This window comes from Lagenorhynchus albirostris, chromosome 5 (genome assembly GCF_949774975.1).
Source record: "Lagenorhynchus albirostris chromosome 5, mLagAlb1.1, whole genome shotgun sequence".
Taxonomy (NCBI): Eukaryota; Metazoa; Chordata; class Mammalia; order Artiodactyla; family Delphinidae; genus Lagenorhynchus; species Lagenorhynchus albirostris.
Genome location: NC_083099.1, coordinates 125,185,047 through 125,206,636, shown reverse-complemented (window position 1 = coordinate 125,206,636; position 21,590 = coordinate 125,185,047). Strand labels below are relative to the sequence as shown.

The 21,590-nt window shown below is 35.7% G+C and overlaps 1 pseudogene; it reads left to right on the top strand.

Annotated features, from left to right (window-relative positions):
* The first annotated feature begins 9,682 nt into the window (after positions 1-9,682).
* Positions 9,683-18,639, top strand: LOC132520307 (small ribosomal subunit protein uS5-like; annotated as a pseudogene).
* The last annotated feature ends 2,951 nt before the right edge of the window (positions 18,640-21,590 follow it).

The window sequence follows — 21,590 nt, the reverse complement described above, 5'->3', positions numbered from 1 at the left end:
CTGGCTAGTTAATAGCCAGTAAATCAAGTAAGACTTTGTATCAAAATGGCTTTCAGCAAAACAGATAAAAGTGAAAACTTCCCTAATATGGCACTGCTGGGAGAGTAAGAAGACTTATGGAAATTTTTAGGTTTCTTTCTTTTATTTGAAAGGGTAAAATGTTAAACAAGTGACCTATATAAAATTTGGTAAGTATATTTCAATACCAGAAACAACCATTACAATAGTATACTAAAAGATATAATCAAAAGTCAACAAACAAATTAAAATGGAATTTGAAAAATTGAAATAACCCAAAATGCCTCACTGCCCCAGGTGTCCACAAAGAAAAATAAAAGAATGTTGGTGAGAAATTTTTGATAGAATTAATCATTCAAATGTGATCAAATTATGTCTAAGTATTGGTGCATATACTGAGGGTTCCTGTTATGAGCTGAATGTTCAAGTCCCACCCCTCTCCCACAAATTCACATGCTGAAGTCTTAACCCCCAATTTTTCTCCAGAAAAACATATGCATTTACTTTAAAGAATTGGCTTATGCAATTGTAGGGGTGGAAGTGTCCAAAATTTTCAGGGCAGGCCACAGGTCTAAAAGTGCTGGAAATAATTGTTGTAGTCTTGAATCTAAAGACAGTCTGGAGGCAGATTTTATTCCTTCTTGGGGGACCTTAATATTTTCTAGTAAGGTCTTCAACTGATAATAGTCATTATGGAGGTTAATTTGCTTTAATAAAAGTCTAATTTTTAAAATGTTAATCACATGTAAAAAAACTAGCTTCACAGCAGCATCTAGACTGGTGCTTTAGCAAACAAATAGGCACAATAGCCTAGCCAAGTTGAAATATAAAATTAACCATTATAGTGAGAAATACTTTTAGATTTTTTTTTTAATTTGAATGTTAGATTCTGCATTTTTGGTGTCAGTGTAATTGGGTTTAGTTCCATATATAATAATGAATGATTATGGAATGTGACAGCATTGAAATGTCTTTGACCAAATCATATATATTGCTCTTGGATTAACATATAACCTATATTTGATGTTGGGGTTAAATGTAAATGAATAGCACTTGGTTAAAGCTCATGAGCAGATAATATAGACAGAAAGAATATTTGATTTAAAATATTCTCCGTTGCTACCTGTACAAGAAGGTATTTGAGCCAGTATCCTTCTGAAAGTTAAGGTATCTTTATCTGACATGTACTCTTCATTGGAAAATTCCATAGTTCCCTACAAATGGCAATACTTGTTACTGTTCATTCATCACTGAAGGAACTGAACACTTAGATAAAATTTATCAAGGCTGTATAATCAATTCATGATATTTGTGTGCTATTTTCCATAAAGCTGAAGCCAGATTCAATTCCAGAGTTCACTGTGAAAACAATATTTCAATCAGATGGTTTGGGGAAATATAATCCAAAAATATAAGAAACCACATATTTTTTTCTTTTTTTAAAAAATTTTATTCTATTGATTTATTTTTTATACAGCAGGTTCTTATCAGTTATCTATCTTATACATATCAGTGTATATCTGTCAATCCAAATCTCCCAATTCATCCAATTACCTTGCACCTGCTTTCCTCCCTTGGTGTCCATATGTTTATTCTCTACATCTGTGTCTCTATTTCTTCCTTGTGAACCAGTTCATCTGTACAATTTTTTTAGATTCCACATATATGTGTTAAAATACAATATCTGTTTTTCTCTTTATGACTTACTTCACTTGGTATGACCATAATTCAATTCAGTCTCTAGGTCCATCCACGTCTGTACAAATGACCCAATTTCATTCCTGTTTATGGCTAATATTCCATTGTATATATGTACCACAGCTTCTTTATCCATTCATCTGTCAATGGACATTTAAGTTACTTTCATGACTTGGCTATTGTAAATAGTGCTGCAATGAACATTGGGATACATGTGTCTTTTTGAATTATGGTTTTCTCTGGTATATTCTCAGTAGTGGGATTGCTGGGTCATATGGCCAACTATTCTATGACAAAGGAGGCACAGTTATACAATGGAGAAAAGACAGGCTCTTCAATAAGTGGTGCTGGGAAAACTGGACAGCTACATGTAAAAGAATGAAATTAGAACACTCTCTAACACCATACACAAAAATAAACTCAAAATGGATTAGAGACCTGAATGTAAGACCAGACACTATAAAACACTTAGAGGAAACATAGGAAGAACACTCTTTGACATAAATCACAGCAAGATCTTTTATGACCTACTTCCTAGAGTAATGGAAATAAAAACTAAAGTAAACAAATGGGACCTAAGGAAACTTAAAATTTTTGCACAGCAAAGGAAACTATAAACAAGATGGAAAGACAATCCTCAGAATGGGAGAAAATATTTGCAAATGAATCAACCGACAAAGAATTAATCTCCAAAATATATAAACAGCTCATGCAGCTCAACATTAAAAAAACAAACAACCCAATCCAAAAATGGGCAGAAGACCTAAATAGACATTTCTCCAAAGAAGACATACAGATGTCCAAGAAGCACATGAAAATCTGCTCAACATCACTAATTATTAGAGAAATGCAAATCAAAACTACAATGAGGTATCACCTCACACCAGTTAGAATGGGCATCATCAGAAAATCTACAAACAAATGCTGGGCAGGGTGTGGAGAAAAGGGAACCCTCTTGCATTGTTGGTGGGAATGTAAATTGATACAGCCACTATGGAGAACAGTATGGAGGTTCCTTAAAAAACTAAAAAGAAAAAAAAAAAAACTAAAAACACATTTTTAATGAAATGTATGAGACATATCATTATAGCTATTATCTTTTTACACTCTAGACTTTAATGTCTATACATTGAGATCCTGTAAGAAAGGTCATGAAAACATGAAAAAACAAATCCTGGGAATTCTAGAGTATTGAAAGCTAATCTTTTAGTTTTTTTTTATTCTCTCTCATTTCTAAATTGCTTTTCCTGTTTTTCATTTCCAATTATATTTGTGGAAACAATGTCCTTGTATACTGTTTGTTCAGTGGATATTTATCACTGTGTACAATAACTTGAGAATTATTGTATTGTTAAATAGCTGTTCTGTAGTTTTGCTTTTAATTGAGTTGCAGACATTAAGCCTATGAAAGCAATAATACTTCCATTACATTCCATGAATGTGTTCTAAATGAGAAAAGTAAGAACTTGGTATACAAATTTGAAAATGAAAAATAAGATTATTTGTAAGAGATAAATATGTATATGCATATATATACACACGTGTGTGTGTGTGTATGCATACACATATATTTAAATAACTACAATTTTGGCATCTTACACTGTGATGCTCTTAAAATTTATGTGACAATTACGAGTTCTTAGATGCTAGATTAGAACTTCCTTTATATATATATTTTATTCTTGCTAATATTACGAAGAATCATCAATAGTAAGGTCTATTATATACATTTTTGTAAAACTTATAATTTGCTTCCTTAACTCATCCTTCAATGTTTTAAATACACTTAAATACATGAAAAAATATTGGGTTGCAACTCTTATTCTAGCTTCTGATGTAGCAGTTGCTTATGAACAGACTGTCCAAGTTTGCACTAGTTCATATTACAAGGTTTCACTTAGACTTACCTAGGCCTTTTGCCTTTATTTCCTACCAAGGGACTTTTTTTTTCAATTTTATTTCATTTATTTTGTATACAGCAGGTTATTATTAATTATCTATCTGATACATATCAGTGTATAAATGTCAATCCCAATCTCCCAACCCATCCCACCACTACAACACCCACATGTCACTTTCCCCCTTGGTGTCCATATGTTTGCTCTCTACAACTGTGACTCTATTTCTACCTTGCAAAACCAGTTCATCTGTACCACTTTTCTAGATTCCATATATACATATTAATATACGATATTTGTTTTTCTCTTTCTGACGTACTTCACTTGGTATGACAGTCTCTAGGTCCATCCACGTCTGTACAAATGACCCAACTTCATTCCTTTTTATGGCTGAGTAATATTCCATTGTATATATGTACCACAGCTTCTTTATCCATTCATCTGTCAATGGGCATTTAGGTGTCTTCCATGACCTGGCTATTGTAAATAGTGCTGCAATGAACATTGGGCTGCATGTGTATTTTTGAATTATAGTTTTCTCTGGGTATAGGCCCAGTAGTGGGATTGCTGGGTTATATGGTAATTTTATTTTTTAAAGGAACCTCCATACTGTTCTCCATAGTGGCTGTATCAGTTTACATTCTCACCGACAGTGCAAGAGAGTTGCCTTTTCTCCACACCCTCTCCAGCATTTGTTGTTTGTAGATTTTCTGATGATGCCCATTCTAACTGGTGTGAGGTGATACCTCATTGTAATTTTGATTTGCATTTCTCTAATAATTAGTGATGTTGAGCAGCTTTTCATGTGCTTCTCGGCCATCTGTATGTCTTCTTTGGAGACATATGTTTTCTTCTCATGTAGGTCTTCTGCCCATTTTTGGATTGGGTTGTTTGTTTCTTTAATGTTGGGCTGCATGAGCTGTTTATATATTTTGGAGATTAATCCTTTGTTGGTTGATTCATTTGCAAATATTTTCTCCCATTCTGAGGATTGTCTTTCCATCTTGTTTATAGTTCCCTTTGCTGTGCAAAAACTTAAGTTTCCTTAGGTCCCATTTGTTTACTTTAGTTTTTATTTCCATTACTCTAGGGGGTGGGTCATAAAAGATCTTGCTGTGATTTATGTCAAAGAGTGTTCTTCCTATGTTTCCTCTAAGAGTTTTATAGTGTCTGGTCTTACATTCAGGTCTTTAATCCATTTTGAGTTTATTTTTGTGTATGGTGTTAGAGAGTGTTCTAATTTCATTCTTTTACATGTAGCTGTCCAGTTTTCCTAGCACCACTTTTTGAAGAGAATGTCTTTTCTCCGTTGTATATCTGTGCCTCCTTTGTCATAGATTAGTTGACCATATGTGCATTGGTTTATCTCTGGGTGGTCTATCCTGTTCCATCGATCTATATTTCTGTTTTTGTGCCAGTACCATATTGTCTTGATTACTGTAGCTTTGTAGTATAGTCTGACATCAGAGCGTCTAAATCCTCCAGCTCCTTTTTTTCCCTCCAGATCGCTTTGGATATTCAGGGTCTTTTGTGTCTCCATACAAAGTTTAAGATTTTTTTGTTCTAGTTCTGTAAAAAATTCCTTTGGTAATTTGATAGGGATTGCATTGAATCTGTAGATTGCTTTGGGTAGTATAGTCATTTTCACAATATTTATTCTTCCAACCAAACAACATGATATATCTTTCCATCTGTTTGTGTCATCTTTGATTTCTTTCAGCAGTGTTTTATAGTTTTCTGAGTACAGGTCTTTTACCTCCTTAGGTAGGTTTATTCCTAGGTATTTTATTCTTTTTGATGCACTGGTGAATGTAGTTATTCCTTAATTTCTCTTTTTGATATTTTATTGTTAGTGTATAGGAATGCATGAGATTTCTGTGTATTAATTTTGTATCCTGCTACTTTACCAAATTCATTGATTAGCTCTAGTATTTTTCTGGTGGCATCTTTAGGCTTCTCTCTATATAGTATCATGTCATCTGCAAACAGTGAAAGTTTTACTTCTTCTTTTCCAATTTGTATTACTTTTATTTCTTTTTCCTCTCTGATTGTTGTGGCTAAGACTTCCAAAACTATGTTGAATAATAGTGGTGAGAGTGGACATCCTTGTCTTCTTCCTGATCTTTGAGGAAATGCTTTCCATTTTTCACCATTGAGAATGATATTTGCTGTGTTTGTCATATATGGCCTTTATTATGTTGAGGTAGGTTCTCTCTACTCCCACTTTCTGGAGAGTTTTTATCCTAAATATGTGTGCATATTTTATTCTCAATTTGTTAATATGTTTGTATCACTTTGATTGATTTGCATATATTGTATAATCCCTGCATCCCAGGGTAAATCCCACTTGATCATGGTGTATGATCCTTTTAATGTGCATTTGGTTTCTGTTTGCTAGTATTTTGTTGAGGATTTTTGCATCTATATTCATCAGTGATATTGGTCTGTACTTTTCTTTTTTTTAGTGTCTCTGTCTGGTTTTGGTATCAGGGTGATGGTGGCCTCTTAGAATGAGTTTGGGAATGTACCTTCATCTGTAATTGTTTGGAAGAGTTTGAGGAGGATGGCTGTTAGTGCTTCTCTAAATGTTAGACAGAATTCACGTGTGAAGCCATCTGGTCCTGGACTTTTTTTTGTTGGAAAATTTTGACTCACAGTTTCAATTTCATTATTTGTGATTGGTCTGTTCATATTTTCTATTTCTTCCTGGTTCAGTCTTGGAAGGTTATACCTTTCTAAGAATTTGTCCATTTCTTCCAGGTTGTCCACTTTATTGGCATAGAGTTGCTTGCAGTAGTCTCTTAGGATGTTTTGTATTTCTACTCTGTCCATTGTAACTTCTCCTTTTTCATTTCTAGTTTTATTGATTTGAGTCCTCTCTCTTTTTTTTTTTTGAGTTTGGCTAAAGGTTTATCAATCTTATTTATCTTCTCAAAGAACCACCTTTCAGTTTTATTGATCTTTGCTACTCTTTTATTTGTTTCTATTTCATTTATTTTTGTTCTGATCTTTATGATTTCTTTCCTTCTACTAACTTTGGGTTTTGTTTTTTCTCTTTCTCTAGTTCCTTTAGGTGTAAGGTTACATTGCTTCTTTGAGCTTTTTCTTATTTCTTGAGAGGATTGTATTGCTATAAACTTCTGTCTGAGAACTGCTTTTGCTGCATCCCATAGGTTTTGGATTGTCGTGTTTTCATTGCCTTTTGTCTCCAGGTATTTTTTGATTTCGTCTTTGATTTCTTCAGTGATCTCTTGGTTATTTAGTATTGTATTGTTTAGCTTCCATGTCTTTTTGCTTTTTACAATTTTCCCTGTAATTTGTTTCTAAACTCATAGTGTTGTGGTCAGAAAAGATGCTTGATATGATTTCAATTTTCTTAAACTTACCGAGGCTTGAGTTGTGACCCAAGATGTGATCTATCCTGGAGAATGCTCCATGTGCTCTTGAGAAAAAAATTGTAATCTGCTGTTTTTGGATGGAATGCCCTATAAATATCAATTAAATCTATCTGGTCTATTGTGTCATTTAAAGCTTGTGTTTCCTTATTAATTTTCAGTCTGGATGATCTATCCATTGGTGTAAGTGAGGTGTTAAAGTCCCCCACTATAATTGTGGTACTGTCACTTTCCTCTTTTATAACTGTTAATATGTGCATAATGTATTGAAGTGTCCTATGGGGTGTGTGTGTGTGTGTGTGTGTGTATATATATATATATATATATATATATATATATATATATATATATATATATATTTGCTATATCTTCTTGGATTGATCCCTTGATCATTATGTAGTGTCCTTCTTGTCTCTTGTAACATTCTTTATTTTAAAGTCTATTTTATCTGATATGAGTATTGCTACTCCAGCTTTCTTTTGATTTCCATTTTTATGGAATATCTTTTTCCATTCCCTCACTTTCAGTCTGTATGTGTCCCTAGGTCTGAAATGGGTCTCTTGTAGACAGCATATCTATGGGTTTTTTTTGTTTGTTTGTTTTTATATCCATTCAGCAAGCCTGTGTCCTTTGGTTGGACCATTTAATCCATTCACATTTAAGGTCATTATTGATATGTATGTTCCTGTTACCATATTCTTAATTATTTGTGGTTTGTTTTTGTAGGTTCTTTTTTTCTCTCTGTTTCCCACTTGGAGAAGTTCCTTTAGCATTTGTTGTAAAGCTGATTTGGTGGTGCTGAATTCTTAGATTTTGCTTGTCTGTAACACTTTTGATGTCCCTATCGAATCTGAATGATATTCTTGCCAGGTAGAGTAATCTTGGTTGTAGGTTCTTCCCTTTCATCACTTTAAATATATTGTGCCACTCCCTTCTAGCTTGTAGAGTTTCTGCTGAGAAATCAGCTGTTAACCTTATGGGAATTCACTTATATATTATTTGTCATTTTTCCCTTGTTGCTTTCAATATTTTTTCTGTATCTTTAATTTTCTTTAATTCGATTACTTTGTGTCTCACCATGTTTCTTCTTGGGTTTGTCCTGCTTGGGACTCTCTGCACTTCTTGGAGTTGGGTGGCTATTTCCTTTCCCATGTTTGAGAAGTTTTCAACTATAATCTCTACAAATATTTTCTCAGGTCCTTTCTATCTCTCTTCTCCTTCTGGGACCCCTATAATGCAAATGTTGGTGTGTTTAGTATTGTCCCAGTGATCTCTGAGGCTGTCTTCATTTCTTTTCATTATTTTTTCTTTATTCTGTATTGTGGAGGTGAATTCCACCATTCTGTCTTCCAGGTCACTATCCATTCTTCTGCCTCAGTTATTCTGCTATTGATTCCTTCTAGTGTATTTTTCATTTCAGTTATTGTATTGTTCATCTCTGTTTGTTTGTTCTTTAATTCTTGTAGGTGTTTGTTCTACAATTCTTCTAGGTCTTTGTTAAACATTTCCTGCATCTTCTTCATCTTTGCCTCCATTCTTTGTCTGAGGTCCTTCATCATCCTCATTATAATTATTCTGAATTCTTTTTCTGGAAGGTTGCTTGTCTCCACTTCATTTAGTTGTTTTTCTGGGGTTTTATCTTGTTCCTTCATCTGGTAAACAGTCCTCTGCCTTTTCATTTTGTCTGTCTTTCTGTGAATTTGTTTTTTGTTCCACAGGCTGCAGGATTGTAATTTTCCTTGCTTATGCCCTCTGGTGGATGAGGCTATCTAAGAGGTTTGTGCAAGCTTTCTTGTGGGAGGGACTGGGGGTGGGTAAAGCTGGGTGTTGCTCTGGTTGGCAGAGCTCAGTAAAACTTTAATCTGCTCGTTTGCTGATGGGTGGGGCTGTGTTCCATCCTTCTTGGTTGTTTGGTCTGAGATGACCCTGCACTGGAGCTTACCCAATTCTTTGAGGGGGCTAATGGTAGACACTGGGAGAGCTCACACCAAGGAGTACTTCCCAGAACTTCTGCTACTAGTGTGCTTGTCCCCACAGTGAGCCACAACCACCCCCAACCCGCCTCTGCAGGAGACCCTCCAACACTAGCAGTTAGGTCTTGTTCAGGCTCCTATGGGGTCACTGTTTCCCTCTCCTGGGTCCTGATGTGCACACTACTTTGTGTGTGCCCTCCAAGAGTGGAGTCTCTATTTCTTCCAGTCCTGTCAAAGTCCTGCAATCAAATACCACTAGTTTTCAAAGTCTGATTCTCTAGGAATTGCTCCTCCTGTTGCTGGACCCCCAAGTTGGGAAGCCTGACATGTGGTTCAGAACCTTCACTCTAATTGGTGGACTTCTGTGGTATAAGTGTTCTCCAGTTTGTAAGTCATCCACCCAGTGGTCATGGGATTTGATTTTATTGTGATTGCACTCCTCCTACCATCCAATTGAAGCTTTTCCTTTGTCTTTGGATATGGAGTATCTTTTCTGATGAGTTCCAGTGTTTCCTTGTTGATGATTGCTCAGCAATTCGTTGTGATTCTAGTGCTCTTGCAAGAGGGAGTGAGCTCACGTCCTTCTACTCTGCCATCTTGAACCAATCTCCTCCATCCCAAGAGACTTTTCTAACCTAAGAAATTGACATCGACATCCTTGTTAGAAACCAACCTAACATTCAAACATGTGAATCCAGACATGAAAGTAATGAACCCTCATGGATCCATCATTGACCTCTTAGGAATAGATGTTGGGTGGATAAATCATCCCCCTTCAATGCTGCAGGTAGCCAGTTCTAAGAGGCATTCCATAAGGCTCTTCAAGAGGTCACAGGTAAGATCTAACACTAGTCAACCTTTGCAGTGTCCAATTCAGTAACTCATCTTGAGGTAGGAGATAACTGGGTCCCAGGCTGAACAGCTGAAGTTTGTCCCCTGTGGACAGAAACTCCAAGATGAAGAGGAGGAGGAGCTAAGCCCTGCCCAGATAAGAGACCACACATTTTTCATTCTCGAGGTCAAGGAGAGCTTTCCGACTACACATGCACAGAAAGGCTCCTTGAAGCTCAAAAAGGGAAGGGGTGCCACCCCATAGTAAGTGACGTCAACTACCCATAGACCTGTTTGTTGGAATCCATCTTGACTAAGAGATGCACATGCATACATGAGAAGACCCTGAGACAAACCAAATACAGACTCAGAACCAGGCAAAGCAAGATGATTGGCCAAAGGAAACCCTGAAGAAATGGCCCATATAAATGATTCAAAGTACCATGAGGGCATGACTCTTTCTCTCTGAGTCCACCCATATGTCTATCCACAGGTACCCTTTCTCCTTCTAATAAACACTTTACTTGTTTCACTTATTTCCCATCTCTATGTGGAATTTCATTTCTACACAGCTGATAGTCCAGGGCCTCGTCAGTGGCCACTGGTTCCTGGTGGTCTAGTAGCTAGGATTTAGCACTCTCACTGCCTTGACCTGACTTCAGTCTCTGGCTGGGAACTGAAAACCTGCCTCAAGCTGCTGCAGGCCAAGGTCAGCCAAGATCAATACTTGTAATGTTTTTCTCTTATTCCCTGTCCCTCAATCCTGTTTTTTGTGATGACTTTCCAAATATACTTCCTGTACTACAAACCTTTGTTTTTGGCCCTTTTTTTTTTTTAACAAAACTATACCTGCCTTCAAATACTTTAGCAGATACCATATATTAAATATCTTTCAGAAAATTCATAGGAAACATTTAGCATAATGGGCATTCTAAGAAGTCCAACAGTTAATAAATATGTTAATTTTTAATTTACTTTGTTTAAACTTGAATTTTCCTACCTTTTTTAAATCACAAAGCCTTCCTTTCCTTGACATAATATCTTTCAACATCCTAACACTAAAAACATGTTAATGACCAGGAAACTGACCATGTAGTTCTTTTATCGTTCCATCATATTATTGTTCACTGAGCCATGAGAAGTTTCCTTCACTATCTTAACTTTTATTATATTATTGAGAACCATGATTTTTGCTGTGGATTAAGCAAATCCACTCATATATCCTATATGTCTTTAAGGACATTATTTGAAGGCTTTCATAATTCTACCTTTAGTTGCAAACACCAGCTTCAAAACCTGGGAGAAGATGATAAGAATTAAAGTTAATTTAAAAAAAAAAAAGAAAAAAGGGAGATAGTTGAATGATTATTATATGTAAGGTCAATTGGAGAAATTAAAAAAAGAAAAAAAAAAGACCATCTCTTTCCCCAAGAAATCACAAATATTAAACAACCTGTCAAATTTATGTTCATTAGTATTAGATGTTAATAATCATGTTTCCTTTTCTCCAGACAGCTTAGTCTTTCATGCTCCTTTGGAATTATGTGATTTGCTTTGTCAATGAAATATGAGTATCACTGATATACCTTATTTTTCTCCATACTTGATAATTGTGGAGCACAAGTTGATATGAAGGAGTCATATGACTGAAACAGCCTACATCAAACAAACAAACAAAAAAGCTTTTGTTAAGTCATTAAAATCCTAACGCTAGTTATTGCAACTTGACCTAGCCTATATTGATCTATGGAATAATTTGAAAGTATGATAGAATAAATGCAACCAGATTGAACCTGAGGTAACTTCTAAATAAATTATTAATTCCTTCTCATGAAAATGTTTTTTGAGTGTTAATTATGAGACAGGTCCTCTTGTGAGAACTGCAGCTTGATTGGAGATCAAAACAATGTTTCTGTTCTCATGCAGTTTATTCCTTAGAGGAACACAGACAATAAACTAATAAATATACAACCACCAACAAGGTGGTTTTAAATTACTTTTGATTATTAAGAAAAATAGCAGCAGGGACTATAATGGAAATGCTGGGGGTCCAGAAGCAGGGAACTTCAATTACTCCTGGAAGGCCTCCTGGAGAAGAAGGTGTGATCTGAATGATAAGAACTGATATTCTCCTCTGAAAGAAACTACGACTCCTAGGAGAAATGGCTAATTCTAGGGCTGGAGCAAGGGAAATACAAGATGAGTTTGGAGCCTCATGTAGTACCTCAAAATAAGGAAGTGCTCAAAAAAATTTTAAAGGATGAAGACATTCAAAGAGTTACTGGAGACAGTCTGAAAGAGTTCCCAAGCTTAAAAAAATTGAGCAACAAATAAATAATGTAGTACTGGATTATAACTTAAGGTGTAAGTTACTTATTGAATCCATAATGGTGTAAAAAAATGATTGAATAAATAGAGAAGGGAAATATTTTCCTTACAGAAGAATTCTACATGATAGAGAGACAGTGTTATGGTCTGAATTGTGTCTCTCCATAATTTATATGTTGAAATCCTAGCTTTCAGCATCTCAGAATGTGACTGTATTTAGAAATAAGGCCTTAAAGTGGTGATTAAAGTAGGGGAGGAAAAAAAAAATCTCTTCCTCTCTCCTCTTAAAACCAATGTCTGTGGCTAGCAAATCAAACTGATAAAAGATTAACAAAAGAAAAACAATGTTATCTATACAGATTCTCATGGGAGTATGCAAAGTAAAACATAACTCAAGGAGGCAGCCAGCTTATATAATATTTTAGTGTAAACAAGGGGAAATGGAATTTTGGGCTTCTGGGTTGAGAATGCAAATTATGGGAGGGTGAGGGAAGGAAATCTATGGTAAATAAAGGTTGTCTTGAAATTTAGATTAGAGTCTCTTAGATGACATGAGGTGTCCCTGGACTAGCCCGTTTTCCTGGTATAGAGATATCTTTACAAATAGAAATTTTCCTTATAAATGTAAATTTATTTTATAAAAGGAGACATTTATAATTTATTTTTAAGTAGTTGGGGAGAGGTAAATAACGTTTGCTGTGTCTGCGGGTGCTCAAATGGTTTTATCTCCACATAATTCATATGCCAAGGATGCATATTTTGGGGTGGGATATTCAAATACATTTCATTAAATTAAAATGAGACCTTTAGGGTGGCTCTTAATTCAATATGACTTTATTTAAAAAAAAAGAGAGAGATTAAGATACACAGAGAGAGATATCAGGGGCACAGGGATACAGAGGAACAACCATGTAAAGAGGCAGGAAGAAGGTGGCTATCTGCAGGCCAAGGCGAGAGACAGTCTCAGGGGAAACCAACCCTGCCAACACCAGCACCTTGACCTTGGAATTCCAGCCTCCAGAACTGTGAGAAAATACATTTCTGTTGTTTAAGCCACCCAGTCTGTGGTACTTTGTTAGGGCAACCCTAGAAAATGAACATATATATGTATATACATAATTTTATCTACATCAGTATCTATCTATCTGTATCTAATCTAAAAAGAGACAGAGGGACAGAGAGAAACAGAGAAAGAAAAACAATCCACCTCCCAGAGGCAGAACTTAATCTTCCACCCTGAATGTGGAGGGAAATTAATAACTTGGTGCCACAAAAGAGAATATCAAAAGGAAAAGAGAAATAATAACTTTACCATGGAGAAACCTGGCAAACACTACCTTAACCAAGTGATCTAGTTTGACAGCACTGATAGTGTTGTGTTGCTGACACATATCTACTGATCGAGGTAATGAAAAGGACACTCCATCTCTATTCTTTCCCCAAACCCCCTAACTCCTGTCTAATAATGAGAAAAACATCAGACAAATCCAGTGAAGGACAACATACCTGAACAGAACTCAAAACCACCAAGGTCATCAAAAGAAGAAAACCTATGAAATCATCATAGACCAGAGGAAGCTAAGGAGACATGATGAATAAATGCAATGTGGTGTCCTCAATAGAATTCTGGAACAGAAAAGGGAAATTAATGGAAAAACTGGTGAAATCTAAGCACATTGAAAAGTTTAGTTTATAATAATGTATCACTGTTGGTTTCTTAGTTGTGACAGTGTAACATGGTTACATACAAAGCTATATGCAATGACACAGTCTAGTCAAATTCTGACGTCCTCCAGATAGAATCGTAATTAATTATGGCTAGGTTTGAGCTGGTGATAATTTATAGAAAAATGTATTATTTGCTGATGGCCAAATGATCAATATCTTCCTAGTTCATATATCTTTTCTGGAACAAGAATCTTGTATGAGAAAAGTAGGTATTTTACTTCTATATTTACTGAAATACTCTACTGCAAAGAATTCTGTATTCAGGAACATCTGGTGCAAAAGGACATCTTGGTTCAAGATTTCTCAGCCTTCATCACATTTTGTTACTTTAATAAAATGAAGTATATTCCTTTGTCTTCCTCTCAATATTCTGCCTAATCCAAAAATGGCCCTCTAGAGCTTCACTGGCTGAATAGAAATACCATCATTTTATTCAGAATGAACATAGGCCAATGGTTGTACCTCTCATTACATATGATCTTTGGGATGACTGGTGAGAGCCTAAGAAGTAATATATCTTTATCATAACTAGTCTGAAGATACTTTTTCATGTTCTTGGTCCAATAATTCTAACAGATATATCACTATTTCCCACTCATTCAAACTCAAGCATGAATCTCATCTGAACCCCTTCTTATCCAATGACCCATACACTTGATTCTTCACTTCTAAATATTCCTTCTTGTATTTATTGAAATAAGTAGTTTATTTTCTTATTCAGTTCCTCATTTCTCATTTTCCAGTATGTTTTTATTGAAGTGATGTATGGATGTGTGCACGTGTATATGCTTGTCAAAAGGGTTAAATTTAAATAAATAAATGTTGGAGATCGTACGGAGATCATACAGACTCTATGATCTAACATATTAATATAAAATTTGAAGCTTTCTCTGCCCCTGTGCTCAGAACAGTATGAACGTTCAGCTACTGTGACAAGATTCTAATTACCTGTTTGACATTCCCAATGTTTTAACACTGGGCTACTCTTTTTTTTTTTTTGCGGTACGCAGGCCTCTCACTGTTGTGGCCTCTCCCGTTGCGGAGCACAGGCTCCAGACGCGCAGGCTCAGCGGCCATGGCTCACGGGCCCAGCCGCTCCGTGGCATGTGGGATCTTCCCGGACCGGGGCACGAACGATGCCCTTTGCATCGGCAGGCGGACTCTCAACCACTGTGCCACCAGGGAAGCCCTAACACTAGGCTACTCTTGTAAGGCACTTCAACAAATAGAAGTATCTACACATATGGCTCAGAAATCCTACTTTTATAAATGGAAGAATAGAATTAATTTTCTTTCCTGCTCAAAAATTTACTCCTTCCATGAAATCTACACAGGTATCTTTTATTTAGTCCCTGGAGGATATCTATCACCTCTCCCTGCCCATCAAGGAATCTGAGATCACTGACTTTTTCCTGAAAGTGTTCCTGAAGGAGGAGATTCTGAAGAGTATACCTGTGCAAAAGCAGATCTACACTGGCCAGCAGACCAGGTTCAAGGCATTTATCACCATTGGGAATTACAATAACATGTTATTCTGGGTGTTAAGTGCTCCAAAGAGGGAGCCATTGCAATTTATGGGGCCATTATTCCAGCCAAGGTCGCCATACTCTCTGTGCAACAAGATAGTGGGGGGACGAGATTGGCAAGCCCTGCACCGACCCTTGCAAAGTAACCCACTGCCATGGCTCTGTGCTGGTATACCTCTTCCCCACCCGCAGAGGAACTGGCATAGTCTCAGCCCCTGTGCCCAAGAAGTTGCAGTTGATGGCTAGTATCAATGACTGCTACATCTCAGCCAGGGCCTGCAGTACCACCATGGATAACTTCACCAAACCCACCTTCCGCGACATCTCCAAGACCTACAACTATCTCATCCCATCCTCTGGAAAGAGACTGTGTTCACTAAGCCTCCCTATCAGGAATTCACTGACCATCTTGTAAAGACCCACACCACAGTTTCCACATAGAAGACCTAGGCTCCAGCTGTGGCCACCTGTAATAAACTATATGGGAAAAGAATCTGGAAAAGAATGGATATATGTATATGTATAACTGAAACACTTTCCTGTACACCTGAAACTAATACAAAGTTATAAATCAACACTATTCCAATATAAAATAAAAATTTAAAAAAAAACATGCCATAAACAAAATATTAAAATGTAAAAATAAACGAGTGTGGTCTTTTGCTCACTTTAGGCATTATATTTAAACAGGAGTATGATTCAAATTAACAAAAATCTAAGATAAATTGTCTATAAACAAAACCAAAGAATGTTTGTCAAACTAATAGGTTTAGGCTATTGGGGAGAGAAATTAAAAATTTAAATCGTAGTGAGCAGAACCTAATTTAATGTAAGACAATATTCAAAATTGGCTTTCTGGGCCCTTAGGGCTGTAACTCAAATTTGTTTTGGCATTTCCAACACTGTGTAACCATATTTTTCATATGTTTAGGCAGTGAAACTTGGCAAATAATTGATAGTAGGTATGATTGATTTTAAGGAACCGTATGGCAACATACCAATAACTTTAGTCCCAATAAACAGAATTTAAATAAGAGATAATGGACTTTCTCCTCTGTGGATATTAATTCCTTTCAAATCAGTTAATTTTAGGGAAGTCTTTAATATCTTTGTTAATCTTCTGGACATTATCTACAGCATTTTCTATATGATAAGAATTTTGATGACAATATAAAACTCAGAAGCTTTAGAAATCTTTTCACTATAAACTACTAATGTTGGCTTCCAAAATAACGGGAATTGTACTTTTTTACATATTCCCTTGCTTATAGAAGATTTCAATCACACAGAAATCATCTAGCAAACTACAATTTTGATGTGTTTATAAAATCTTTATTCTTCCCTCACCCCCACCACTGTTATCACATATGATACACGTTTGCAGAGAAATTAGGATGCACCATTCCTAATTTATGTAGAGAGTGAATTTTCAGATTAACTCTGGCATGTAGTCTGCATCCATTTGCAAAGTGATGTTTATAATTACTCAGTTGAGGCAGGGAGCAAGAAGAATAGAATCTAAATAGTTTTCTAGTGTTCTAAATTAAGCCTTAAAAAATGCATATTTAATTTGAGCTACTATAAACCCTAAAAAAATTCAAGCATGTTCAATATAAATATGGGGATACAAAACAAAAATAAAACTAATTTTTGGATTACCTTCTCCTCTGAGTACTTGTACTACCGCAATAAATTCTGAATTATTGACCATAATGAAAATACTATCTGATGGATTAAGACCTAAAATGTCTTAATATTCACTCTATAGATTAAATTAATTTAAAACTTCTCCTTGGTTTATAGGTTTATAGCCACTTTGTAATATTCTTAAAGGATTATAGGTCAACTAAAATGTTGAAGTTTCTAAAGCATATTCCATGAAAACATTTTTTAGAAAGTATTTATATACATGAATAAGCCTTTGTTGGGAGGAATTTGTTTTTATTGCCTTTTCTGTAAAATTATTAAATGTTCTTATTTGAGTTTGAGATAGATTCTCTCTTAAAAACTCAAATACCCATTTAACTAAAATGTATATTTTAATAACTGATATTTCTGATGAACAAGACTGGATTTACAACCATAGACTGTAATCAAAGCCTTGAGAACTCAAACTGAATACTTTTATTCTTACACTGATGAAAAAATCCAATAATATCTTTATCTTATTAAGTATTTACCATGATGATACCTTTCCCATGAGCAAGATGCAATACTTGTTTCAAAGGTAGTGCAGTCCAAATTCTTAAAGTGATAAAGTGATTTTCAATATAGCCCATATTCTTGAGATTGAAATATTTTGGTCAAATTCATTTTACCCAGGGGGTCAGGTCTAGTACACTGTGATTTGTGAGTGTCCTAAATGGAAGGACAGACATACTCAGTTGAGCAACATTACAATTAATTTTTTATACAAAAGATATTCCAGGGATGAAAAGAAACTTACATCCTGAAAACTTAAAATTATTCTACTACTTTTGTTTGCCCACTCATTATGATATAATCATAGCATGGGACAGTCTGGACTATAGACTATATCGAATAGACTTTGCACTTTTACAAAGTATCATTTTCCTTAAGCAAAATATTTTAAAGATGTTCTTAACTCAGAAGCTTGTTCATATTTCCTATTAATTAATTCCATTGATATAAATATACATAGCTTCTGCTCTTGAAAATAATTTAATTTACAGATATAACTTTTTTTTCTGTTTATTTTTATCTTTTTTTTTTTTCGGTACGCGGGCCTCTCACTGTTGTGGCCTCTCCTGTTGTAGAGCACAGGCTCTGGACGCGCAGGCTAAGTGGCCATGGCTCATGGGCCCAGCCACTCCGCGGCATGTGGGATCTTCCCGGACCGGGGCACGAGCCCGTGTCCCCTGCATCGGCAGCATCGGCGAACGGACTCTCAACCACTGCGCCATCAGAGAAACCCTATTTTTATCTTTTTGATTGTCAGAGTTGGAGAAAATTTTTTCTGTATATTAGCTTCCAGTTTCAAATGGAACATTTGCACAACTAAATGTAGTTTCTGTATTTCTATATAATTCATAACCATTAATTTTATGGTAGTCATAATAAGAGCAACAATGGAGACAACAGGTATTGCATAAGGTTTTTACCATGTGGCAGCTGGTGGATCACATGCTTTGCATCTTTCTCTTTTAATTCCTATACATCCCTATGAGTAAATTCTTGTTACTCCCATTTTACAGATGAAGGAATTGAAATTCAGTTCAGCTGAACAAGGTTGCAAACCAATAAGTGATGGAGCTAAAATTTGAACCAATGTTTAAACTGCCAAAACTTATGTTCTCAAGCTCTACTGCCTTCCTGATAGAAATCGTTATGGAAGCCATAGCTAGTAAGTATGATGAAATAAAATACATTATAGAATATGGTAGATAAAAGTAGAAAACAGAAGGAAGAACTCCAGACAGGTTGGTAAAATGGAGTTGGGTTCACTACCAGGGAAGGAAGCCAACACTTATTAGCATCCTGTTAGAGTACAGATGATGGGGAGCCATTTCTAGTAATGCTGATTTGCTGGTTCAGTACTTTCCTAGTGAATTAACTTGAAAAAACTTCCTACAGAGTCTCAAAAGAACCGATACACAATTGCTTCTCACAAAATGTAGAGGTAAAACACATGCAATTTTAAATATTAAAGAAAATGATATACCTAACAATTGTGTATTAAAAAACTGTTTAGAGAAATAATAGTACAATGAATACCTTTTATTTTTGATCTAAGTGCCATATATTAAATCATTACTAGGCTCATTTTATTTTTCTATGGTGTTTTATAAATACTTCTAAGCTGAAGAATATAAATTATGTTTTCCTACATAGATTCAAAAATTAAAGGTTATATTTTTCATACATAACTAATACAATAAAATTACCTTTTAAGGAATCAGAAAAATAAAACTAAAAGTGGCATAGCTTGGAAAAGAAATGTCAAGATGCCAAGGTACTGACAATAACAATACAGTGATAGAATGAGTGACATGTACAGTGCGGTTATCTCAAACTCTCAAACTAACCAACTGAATTACTACCCAGGCCCCAACGTATTGCTTAACCCCTAGAAACACCACAGTGATTCTGTACTCTGTTATGTATTAGAAAAAGAGTGCCACACAATTTTTGATAATTTGGGGAAAATTGCCACACACATACACACAACCTTAGGTATGTAGATATGGATTGAATTTAGATAGATTGAGGCCAATCAAAGGAAGGAAGCTTAAATTCAATATTAAATCTCTAAAATATGAACAGAGGCAAGAAAATGTTTCCTGATTTCTCCATGTTTTGAAGCAAACTCTTATAAGAATGCTTGCAAAGAAGTGTCTCAGGAAGCGTGCGCCCCTTCTCAGTGGGGTCGGGGCTGGTGCACGTGGCAAATCTTAATGTTGTCTGTTTGCCAGCGCTTCTGGGCCACCAGTTTCCTTATCTTCCACTCTGACTTCCCCAGCCTGCTGTTCCGGGTGTCCACAAAGAAAAAAAAAAAAAAGAATGTTGGCAAAAAAAAAAAAATGATAGAATTAATCATTCAAGTGTGATCAGATTTTCTCTAAGTATTGGCACATATGTGGCTAGTTCCTGCTATGGGATAAATATTTGTGCCCCACCCCTCTCCCACAAATTCACATGTTTAATCCCCAATGTGATCGTTTCTGGAGGTGAGACCCTTAGGAGGTAACTAGGTTTACATGAGGTCATGAGAATGGAGTCCCCATGATAGGATTAGTTCCCATATAAGATGAGGAAGAAATCAAAACCTCTCTGTCTCTATCATGTGAGCGTATAGCAAGAAGGCAGTCATCTACAAGCCAAGGAGAGGGATCTCACCAGACATCTAAGCTACTGGGACCTGGATCTTCAACTTCCCAACTTCCAGAACTATGAGAAATAAGCGTCTTTTATTTAAGCCACCCAATATATGGAACTGTGTTGTAGCAGCCCCAGGTAACTAAGAAATTTCCCTTCTCTATTCTCCAATGATATTATGGTTAGTTCTCTATGTCAATCTCTCTACAACTAGACCTGTAAATACCTTGAAGTCATAAACCACCAGTATATGGCAGAATGAAATCCCTAGAAATATCCTTATATGCAGCCCATTGGATGACAATTCAAATCACTCACATTTATGCAATATTTAGAATTTCCCAAAGTGCTTCTACATGTTACCTCATTTAGCACCATCACACTATCATTGTGAAAATATTTAACATATCTAATTTCCAGATGAAAACAACTGAGTTTAGATAAGACAAGAAACTTCCCAAAGTCATAAAGCTATGTCATTTGAATTTTTGAACACATTAAATATTCATATACACTTTTTCTACCTTGAGCTTGACATTGATCTTTCTAGTTAATGAAGTTATTCATTAGTAAAATTATCTTTTTGAGACTATGTCCTCAAATAATTATCCAGGTTATTTTCAGAACATTTCACATTTATATCTGAGTGATAATGATCGATTAGTTTAAAAATGTCCACCTCTCCTATTTGTTGAATTTAATTTTTTGCAAGATGTTTAAATGGAATTCTTGCAGCCTCTGTTTTAAATTAGGTTCTGCTAGACAGATAACAGCTGCCAGAGTGAGGAAGAAATAGACTTCCCCTTAGGTACAAACTGCAGAAGCAATTTAGAGAAACCTGGATCACCATTCTTGAACCCTTCAGTCCAATCAACTGTGATAGATTGGAAATTGTCCCTCCCCACAAATTCATGTTTTAATATTTGCAATCTATGAATGCAATCTAATGTGATAAAGTCTTTATAGAGGAGATTAAGTCATAGACCTTGAGATGGGGAAATTATCTTAGATTTTCTATGTGGCTCCTTATCGCCATCACATGTATCCTTATAAGAAAGAGGCAAAGGTAGATTTAACAGAGGAAAAGGCCATGTGAAAATGGAGCAGGGAGAGATTTAAAGATGTTGACCTTGAAAATTGGAGTGATGTAGTTATAAGTGAAAAATGCCATCAGCCACCAGAAGCGGGAAGACTCAAAAAATGGATTTGCCCCTAGAGACTCCGTACGGAACATAGCCCAGCTGACGCCCTGATTTCAGCCCAATGATATGGATTCAGACTTCTGGACTCCAGAACTTTGAGAGAACAAATTTCTGTTGTTTTAGTCCACCTACTGTTTGGTAATTTGTTACAGCAACC